Genomic DNA, 11,258 nt, shown 5'->3' on the forward strand with positions numbered 1-11,258 from the left:
AATTAAATCTTTGTACAGTACATAGAAGCAAGTATATCAAGCTAAATATCTTATCGTCTGCTGCATGAATCGGCAGTTATATCATTTTTCCCCTTTGTTTGGTGGATAGGTCCATTTTGAAGTTGTGTGACAATGTATTCATAATATTCTAACTTTTCATCGATGAATAGTACTTGCACAGGTACAAGGCGTACTCCGAATGCGACTAACACGAATAGAACTGGTGTAGGTACTTTCATCTATTACCCTTCAAGCGGGGAGGGGAGAGGGCTAGTTAGCAAAGGAGAATCTAATCACGGGTCTTATAGCATATATTTTTATGTAGATTTCTTCGAGTAATTCTTTAATGACCACAAAGAGTGAGGATATTGACTGTGATAAAAACCAGGTGATCGAAACCAGGTAAAAGTTTACATATTGTATAATAATGTAGGCCTATATAGTATATATTTACAGTCTTCTGTACCCGCCACATATTCATTCATAGGTAAATTGTCATAAGGTTATGACCTCATTCAATACATTGAAGGATGCAACATTACAGTATGAAGTGAAAGCAATATGATTTGGACCGGAGAAGACATATAATAGCCAAAGCACCGAAATCCGTGCAATGGGGTATATACAGATATTTAGACTGCATGTCAAGTGTAATAAACTGAATATGTTTTAGTACAGACCTTTGCCCCTTTTGCCGCCCTTTTTGCGCTTCGATGTTTCTGAGGGAAATAATTGATATTGAAAAGTGTGGGATAAAATACTGTGATGATACTACATTTAATAATAATTGCTTTCCAGCAAAATGGATGCAACAGCATAAAACATGAAAGCAACATCATCAACGACAAGAACGAAACAGTTTCGACCATTTTGTCATAACACTGGAAGTATGTCACGTTTATAGTAAAAATGTAACCTTGACAATCATGAGTATGCCTCTATCCACTTTTATTATCTAAAACGTTCATATTTTCTACCCTTGACATTTCTGTTCTTCAAGATGTTTTTAATTCCTTGTCTTTGTTGCTATTCTGTTGTTCTTGTTTTCGTTCATTTTTGGGACATTTCTAGACAGATCTTCAATCATCGATGATGTAGAAGTGCTAGATTTTAGGGTCTTTAGAAATAAGCACAGTAACAAATAACTGAAAAAAATACCTCAACATGTCTAAAACTTGATACAAATTGGGAAATAGTCCACTGCACTCAATAATTCTAGAAACTTCAGTCTTACTGCTTGATAAACTCTTCTCCGTTTCAATGGTCCTTTCACTTGTCTCCACGCGCTGAGAGCTTCCGAAACTCTGTTTGAAATTCACCAGCGAGCCTGCATCATTCGACGGTTGTAGCTTCACTCCTGATAAGCCTAAGGAGACGAAGCCGACGAGAATGCTCAAGAACAGCAGTACTCACTGCCTGATTATCATTGATTAATTGATAACAATTCTTTTTTTTTCTTCAGAGGGGATACATTATTACAAGCATTGTCTTTTCAGTCGGTAATTTCTTTTTCGTACATTTCTCAATGTTGTCTTTCATTGTCTAATACGATGTTTCACTCTTTTAACTTCCCTATCGCATAAAATGTTCATTTCATAATGTATTGCGTATTTCACTTCTTTGTTACTCAAAAGTTTCATTAGTTTATTACTTATCGATTTTTGGTACTGGTGTGATTTTAGTTAGTCAAGACAAACATATCCGTTCTCCGTGTAAAATTATATGCCTATGAACTCGGGAACCTACAGTTTTACAAGCTTTAAAGCTTTTATGTACGCTCCATCATATTTCTTATACTTACTAGTGACATTTCCACACGATATGACCATATACATTTGTGTCAAGTGTATTTTCTTTTTCTTTTTCTTCTACAATCAAAAGACATGATTGTATATATTTTGTATTCTTGTTTTGTTGTCAATAATTTTGTAATCTCATCATTGAGAAAATGGAAATATGAAATAGAATTTGAACTGAACTGAACTGAAAAGAACAAAAATGCATTCACATTTTGAATTACCATAAACAAATGTGAAAATACTAAATACACTTCAATGAAGCAACCATAACGACTGATTACAGACAACAGCGTCGAGGTTAAACTTCTGAGGACATAAGAATACCTAGGCGTCCATTGTATTGACACCGTGACCACTGTTTACAGGTGAAAATAATTATCATTGATAGTTCCCAGGGCTCCTGTTTTTTTTTAAAGTCATGTATAAACATTAATCGTTTATCATAAAAACCTTAACTAAATGGAAATACAATATGGAGAATAATGACAATCCTATTTCTTTTGTTTAAAAGGGTTCGTCTTTTAATATCAATGAATATCAGTTTTGATAACAATAATTACTGTTTTTATATTTTGTAAAAATAAGAGATCGTAGCGGTGCAATGATTGACAAATTTGTGAAATTACATTACACATAGAATATTATCTGCAATGTGAACAGACGCACATGCATATACACACTTGTATGTATTACACAGACACACAAACACACGCGCTACTATAATGTTTATATGTATGATATATATATATATATATATATATGCATATGTATAGAGAGAGAAAGAGCAAATCTGACTTTATCACAAAACCAACAGATAACGTATCTTAAATGATTATAAAAAGTTGTTTACCAGTGTCAGAAGGATCCATAACTCTCTAAACATGATGTTTCTTTCTCGCTCAAGTGAGTATAAGGGAACATTACTCCATAGGCATGAGCTTTGAAGTTGTTTTATTGACTCGCACTTTCTCATCCTTGATTAGGCGTTGGACAAAGCGGGAATTTAATACTTACTTCACAGGTAAGAAAGGATTATGAGGTTATCTTGAAAACTATCGTACACCTGCATGATTATTTCAAAGTGCTGAGGTTACTGCTCACTCTTTTTTTTTTATGTTACTCTTAATTTTTGTCTGCCACATTAAAAGAAAACGAAAAATAATCAAGTTCAGACAAAAGATATCACAAAGCGTTACTCTCTGTCTGTCTGTCTCTCTCTCTCTCTCTGTCTCTGTCTCTCTCTCTCTCTCTCTCTCTCTCTATATATATATATATATATATATATATAGGGCCTATATAATTATGACAATTATGTCTAGTTAGTTTTGTGAACATAATTAGGTATTTCACTGTCCCTTTTCAGATTACAGCATGGCGTGTTTTTTTTTTTCAAAAAAGTTTAGATAATCTTTATGGATTCCATTTGAGAGGTGAACTTACAGAGGAAAAAATCACATAATATGAATTTGATGACGTTGAAGTATATAATCTTAAATAAAAATGGCGCATTGTGTGAAAGATGTTAAAGGTATTTTTTACCATTGCGAGCAGTGATTTACAAAATGTTCTAGTTATCACATCTGATGCATATGTGTAGGTCACTTGTATCACAAAACATTCCAACATATAAAAATGAAGCTTAAAATGTTAGGAGATGTTACTACGTTTCTCAATAAACCACTACTGTAGATGGCTTATCCTGAAACAATTTTATTATAACTACTGTTCACATTTTGTATATCTAACAATACTTAGCATTGATTAAACTGATTAACATTTCTAGTTTGGTTGCTTCTATTCTTAACTCACATCTTTTGTAACTATTTTGAAGAACTAAAGCTTCTTTTTTGTTGTTCATCTGCAAATAGTAATAGTGGCTCTAGATTAAGGCAGTTATTTGTCGTAGTTTAGAGGCGAACTTAGGCCAAAAAGACCTATGATATTATTGTAATCTCTTCAGTATATAATCTTAGATAAAAATGACACATGTGTGATAGAAGTTAATCGTTCGACGAAGTAAACGAGTGTGATTGCTGCTGTTGCGGTGCTTTTGTCTACCATGAAATAGCCAGTACATTTAATATAAGCAACAATCGATTACAGAAACAACGGTAAAAGCCTAATACCCTATGAATTTTATTAGACTCACAAGTTAATCATGGTCATATTGTCAAAACATCCAAGCAAATTTCACAGGCGTATGTCTTCCTCTTATTTCCCTTCTAAGCTTTTTGCAACCTATCAAATTGTCCAATTTGGCACGTGAGACATTACTGAATTAATATCAACGAAATTAATACGTAAAACACGTAAGCTCCACTACCCCGCCCTGTAAGTCCCACAAGCCACGGAAAAAGAGAAAAAACGGTATGTACGCCACCAACAATAGCTTCACACACATTTAGTTTGCACATTAGAACACCAAACAGAAAGCTTTTCTGAGAAAAAGTGGCACAAATTATGAGACTCACCAGCCGGTTTATAGCCTATAGAAATTGACAACAACAAAAAAACACATGTTAATGATACAAGTCTCTTTTTTTTTTTTCATTATGGAATATTTTGATGCGAACGTATGCAGAAATACACAAATGATTATATCAATAGTAAGACAATATGCATATCTCTGGATTATATCCTCAAATGAAAACAACAAGTGCCACGTTAGAAGTTCCTCACCCTACAAGGACAAAAGGCATGGTTATTGCTATGCCGGTGCTCTTCTTGCCAAGAAATAGCCATTACGATTGTATTAAAACAAAGTATTATACCTATTCATGAAATAGCGCTCACAAAGTTAGTCAGGGTAATGATAACATTTCACACACGCACTCTTTTTCTGACACAGAGGTCCCTCCATGCAATGCCTTCCCAATCTTCAGAAATTTTGAGCAGAAATGCCAACTGAAATGAAAACATCTAGTATATGAAATGTTATAGCAGGTCTGATTAACGTGGTTATTGATGTACCAGAAGAGCTCTCATTTAAAGAGGACCTCCATCCCCAAAATACAAAAATTCTGAGAAAAAAGACCGAGAAAAAAATCCCTACATGTTCCAAGAATAACAAAAATCGTATAATAATCAAAGAATAAATAATATTTTGAAATTTCAGGGTTTTTTTTTCGAAAAAGACCATTCCTGATGAATATTCAAATGAGCGAGGTGATGATGTCATGCCCTCACAATTTTTCTTTTTTTTGTATGTTATATATGAAATTCGGGGAAAATGTTATATTTAGCTAATGCATCAGGACTGGTAAAAGGTATATTCTAATACCAAACTATATCTGAGTAAACATTTATTTTTTTTATTTCGGATGGTTTCAAAGGCAATTTTATATTTATACAGCCGAAATATGTGATTTTTGTTATTTCCGTATATGAAATGAATAAAAGAAATTATCAGAGCATGAAATCATCAACTCGCTCATTTGAATAGTCAAAACTACTGTTCACGAAATGTTTTTTAAAGAAACACATTTGAAATTTCAATTGTCATATCTACCTTATTTCTTATCTGAATATTGCCATTTTCTAAAACGTTCTGTAGGGATTTTTTTTTCTTCTTTTATTTTGAGTTTTTGTAATTTTTGGGGTGGATTTCCTGTTTAAGATTTTGGAGAGCCTGCTCCTATAAAAGTTTCTGAGAGTTTTCTCTGCTACTATACTTTTCAGGTGATCTTTACCTGCTGCTGAGTCGAGAAGATAGAGGGCGGCAACGAGGCAGCCGCCCACAAATAACCACCTCATCTCGGAAGATGGGTTTTGTCACCCACGGAGCACAATCCTGTGACGAGTGGGGACAGAGAAAAGTTGTCATTTTTTTTTTTTTGCAAAAAATAATTGGGGATTTAGATGAAGAATCTACACGTTGATTTTTTTATGTTATTGAATAATACGATTATGTGACTACAAATTTCTTTAATTAAGTGACTTTTAAGACTTTATCAATAGCAGGTTACATATTTATAACTGATAATAATATAACATTATACGTATAATGATCGTGCTATAACGTAGTGTTATGCTACTGACGACATTCTTTATGAAAAGAGGTTTTCTTTTTGATTTTCATTTCTATCGTGTAAAATACTTCTAGTATTTAGGGTGAAAGGGTGCAACTCTATAACATTTGATTCCATGTCTTTGAGCATTTGAACTATCAAGGAACAGGAAAAAATAATATTGTTTTTGTTTTTTTAGAGGAATGTTTTGGTATGGACACAAACATCAAATAAATGGAAGCAAAAGTGTGATATGCATTGTCATAACGAAGCAAGTTCACAATCCATTTGTTTGAAATTTGCGAGGCTAGGAGCAATGGTCTTTATTTAAATCTAACAGAAGTTAATGTACCACATCAGAATGAAACAGAGCAATATGTAATTTTCGCCAAAAAATAACTTAAAACTGTGAGGTAATCATGTCATTGTGTCTTTTCTTTAAGTATAAAAGGAGAATAAATTAACAACTTGACATGTTAGAACACCGTGCCTCAATGAAGAAGAGAACCGCTTGAATGTTTGCTTGTAGTCTTACCAATTGATGACAACTTCAAAGATTGACAGAGACGTTGCACTCAACCGAATCGAAAACAATTGTGGTGACAATCTTCCTCGGAGGAGAGTAACTGCGATGACTGGCCGACGTCTTTCTGCGTTACACCTCTTATATTGTTTTTCATTCCCTCAAGTTGGGGTGCCATAACATGGAAGAAAAGTGTGAGCTGGCTATCCTATCAGATTTCACCAGACGAAGTCACCATCCACCCTTAACCAATCCTCGTTCAGCAGTTGCCGCCCAAGCAAATTGGCGACAGACCTGTCATATTGCAAGTTATGAATAGGTTTCCATTGTTAAAGCTCGTGGTGGAAATGACACTAAAAACAATGATAAACTGCGCGACAAAAGTGCAGTAATCGACATGTATAGAACGTTTGGCGTCAATTTTGGCGCCATAATACACAATGTACATTAAATGGCAAAATGCATCAAAATGATTGACCAAACTCAAAGCGCATTCATAAAAGTGTTTATCAGGATGAATGCACCTTATTGGATGAAAGTAAGTCATGATTAACGAAGAGATATGATTATCAGGTATACTAACTATTATTAAAATACTAAAACTCTGCATTTTTGTGATCAAAGTTTGAACTATTTTATACAGAATTAAGAATCAAGTTCAATCAAATCAAATCAGATCAAAATCAATCAAATCGAATGAATTGCTTCTTCAGCATTCCTCCTCATCTCCTGCATTTTCTAAACTTCAGAATGTTCTTTATGCTTTTTCTTTTTCACCTTTTCATTATTTTGTATATCCATAAATTTGATTTATCATATTTTGTAACGCCGATATATATGATATAATTATGTACTTCTATTTTATTTGAAAAACATTGTATTTACAAGTCCTGTTGGAGATGGAAAAATAAATGAATGAATGAAATATTTAAAAAAAGAGATAGGAATACGTTTCGATCTATGATACAATCTTAAAATACATAACGCTGCTGTGGAGATGACATAAAGTATACTGTTTCTATATTCTTAAGGAACGTTGTGTGTATGTGTGTGTGTGGAGGGGGGGATAGATTGACGCTTGGGGAAGTTTAAGTTTTTTATTGTTTTGTTGTGGACACAATGATTGATACCTAAAGAGTGTCTTACAGATACTTTTGTGATTCATAGATGTTTAAAAAAGTAATGTCCTTGGGCATTTTATGTCGAATGATATGCATATCTCTTAAATAACTTATATATTATCCCAATAGTTGAATATGGTAATTTCCTAACAAAATGTAAGACCTGTCAATTATTCAACCGATATATATAGTAATCATGTTTAAACACAGTTTACATACTAGCCAAGTATTTAGATAACTTATATAATATCGTTCAAAGCAAAATTTGCCATGGTAATGGGTAACGGACTTTCATTAGCAAGAAATCAAAACAGTTATTTTTTCCAATACTTTCTTATTACATTGCTGATAGACTTACTACATTAACTTTGATCCCAGTAGTTCCAAAGGTCTTATCTTTGCTTACGAAATCAAAGTTTGAGTGATTGTGCAATAGACATCTATACTTAGAAGCTGAATGTAAACTTTACAGTTTGAGAGCTCAAAGTGACTGAACAGTTCTGACTGGCATTGATTTTATATCACACACAGGAAGGGGCAAAGAAACACGTGTATTCGATCACTGTGACCTTGTATAAGTGTGTTAGAATGAATCGAGTCTAGAAGTACTGCTGCACTTATTTTACGCATGAAATATTCATTTCCGTCTGTAGCCGTGGGAAATGATTAACTCTGTCGCCTATTGATCGATCCCTCTGTTGTGTGATTTTTGTTGTTGTTGTTGTTGTTGTTGTTGTCGTTGTTGTTGTTCCACAGCTTTAGGTAAAGTGATATATAACACATAAAATTAGCGCGGTGGTCTCAAACCCTTCCTGATCATCAGCTAAACATGAGAATGTCCCTCCTGCCTGTCACCCAGCAACTTCATTTTCATTTGATGCTTTCACTAGTTGCTTACTGGCCACTGGTCATTTTTACTGCCATGATATCACATTTAGGCCTACTCACGCAAGTGAATTACGTTTTATCTTACCAGCTGACAGAGAAATAGCAGATTGGATCTCATGGAGCATTATGGCTCTGTACCCATAAAAGATCGTGACTCCTCTCGCTCCATTGTTCATTCGGATCAAAATCCGAAGGTTAGCAGGGCTGGTGTTTCACACAGCAGGCATCGACACCACCGACAATGATTCTGTATAAAAAAAGAACCTTTCCCACCTAACTCCCTTTTACCTCACTGATCGATATATTCCCACCATACATCTCGTGCAGTCAATACCAGCGATCCCTTTTCTTGCTTTGATCACACGTCAACCACGCGCACAAAAAAAAAAATCCAATATTTTGTGCTTTGTAAAATAAAAAAGAAGGATTTTGAAACAGTTACACAATTGGTCTGTATATATACACACCATGTATATATACAGAGCGTATAAAAAAAAGGTAATCCAACTTTGGAGGGCTGCCATTTCTTAATTGTCAGTTATGAAGAGCACAATGTTAGTTGTAAGGAAAGGAGAACATTCCTCTTTCCATTGATACCTAATTATGGGGACAATTGCCATGCATGACCGAGCAAATGGACTTTAAAGACAACAATGACAAATTGCACTTTTTCCAAGTTTGCGTGTTATTGTGAAACAACAATGCATTTCTGACTCATGGATGAGATCTGTCAATGAAAGTGGTCAATTTATCAGGCCAGCTTACACAACTGCAGATTTGTGTTTTAGGATTTCTTCTAACGTTTTATGTTTCATAAGCTTCAACATGGCCACGTTCTCGATATTTGGTCCTTTCCATTAAGGCGAAACCATTATCCATTTTACTCTCTTCATATTCAAGACATGGTTTGACACTGGGAGCTATGTGTTGAATATGAACAGAGAAAAATGGATTTTGTGGGTTGGCCTCTGTAGGAGCGACCAAGTTTTTGGACAAAAGGCCATGTTAAAGGTTATGGACCATAAAATGTTAGGAGAAAACCTAAACACAAACCCTAAACACAAAATCTTAACACAAACCTGCATTCGTACAGGCTGGCCTATTTGGCAACTTTCAGTGACAGATCTCATCCATGCAGTGAGACATGCATTGTTCCTTCACAATAACACGCAAACTTGGAAAAAGTGCAATTTGTCATTGTTGTATTTAAAGTCCATGTGCTCGGTCATGCATGATAATTGTCAACATAATTAGGTATCAATGGAAAGAAGAAGAGTTCCCCTTTCCTTACAACTAACATTGTGCTCCTCATAACAGACAATTAAGAAATGACAGCCCTCCAAAGTTGGATTACCTTTTTTTTTTTAATACGCTCTGTATATATATATATATTATACACACATCTGTATTTATGTACATATACAAAATTATATAAATATATATATATACATATCATATATACGATATGATAAATCTTAAGATATTTGTGTAGCCACTTATTCATGCATTCGTCTATACGTTTATTCTTGTAGGTAAATGTTAACATCATCATACATATACAAGAAAATTTGTTTTCTTGGATCCAAAAAACTCGTTTTACTGTAAAATATCTTGGACACTCACATGCGAAATGAATACACGTAAAAAAAAAAAAAAAAAACTTCAAACTTCATCAGAGCACAGTCTCACGTAGTTTTAAATTCTATGTAAGTTGTAGTTGAGACCAGTGTCACATACGTTTTCTCTGTGCAAAATTGTCGCACATCATTTCTTTCTTTTTCTTTTTTTTTTCTTCAAAACGCATTAACATGCTCTCTTCTCAATGATTGAATTTGTCCAGGAGGAGATTCTGTGTTTCCCGATCTCCTGTTGGTAAAGTTAGTCTTGGACTACTTTTCTTGTCTAAAATGATATTTTATTTTCCAATGTTCATTCTGATAACTAGTAAAAACTAGTTGAATTGCCGAATAGATAATAATGATAATAACAATAATGATAATTATAATAATGATAATGATGATGGTGATAATAATAAAAATCATAATAATAATAATAATGATAATAATAATAATAATAATAATAATAATAATAATAATAATAACAATAATAATAAAGGGCTGAATGAATCTTAGAGGACTATCGTGTTTCTACCTGACAGGGAGAAAATTGGTTGAGCCACATCAATGCATCGACATTTTTTATCCAAGATGGGCCCACACTCTACAAGCTTTGTCTTTTCAGTGGGTCCCTCGGTTGGTTTTTCCACACAGTGCATATTGACAATTATATCACTTTCGTCACCTCAACAATCATTGCGATATATCCCTACTGTAAGTTTTCAATTATCATTTTCTCTGTACATGCATTATTTCTGTCATTGAAGAAAGTGAGATTTATGTTTATATGTTGTTTTATTGTGGAAAAACGAAATAAATTTGAACTTCAACTTCAACTTCAACAAATTGCTGCAAGTTCTGCTCTGTACGTGATCAGAAAATTTCTTCTACTTCAGATGCTTGTAATCCTGAGCATAGAAAAGTTGCTCCTGCACTTTAAAAAAAAAAAGAGCATGCCCCTAAGATTTCATCAGACTATATAATTTTAATAATCGTACAACTTGGCATTCATTAGCTGTCCAACTAGTGTCCTTCAATGGGTCGAATTCAAATGCATGTTTCAATTCTTTCAAAAACACCTGTTGTGTGGCAACACCTAAGAGGGCGGTATTCATTTTCTATGTTGTCGTTTATACCGTGGAAAAGTTTTTTTTTTTTCTGTTTAGACAATGTTAGAGGACAATCTTTAGCCACACAACAGTGAAATCTCCAACAATCAGTTTTCTTCAATCAATGGATATTTTTTACAGTGAATTAATGTTCTTTTTTTTTAACAATGGCCATCTTTGATGTTCATAACATAT

This window comes from Diadema antillarum, unplaced genomic scaffold (genome assembly GCF_040938485.1).
Source record: "Diadema antillarum isolate AM-2024a unplaced genomic scaffold, OU_Dant_1.0 seq00000161_RagTag, whole genome shotgun sequence".
Lineage (NCBI taxonomy): Eukaryota > Metazoa > Echinodermata > Echinoidea > Diadematoida > Diadematidae > Diadema > Diadema antillarum.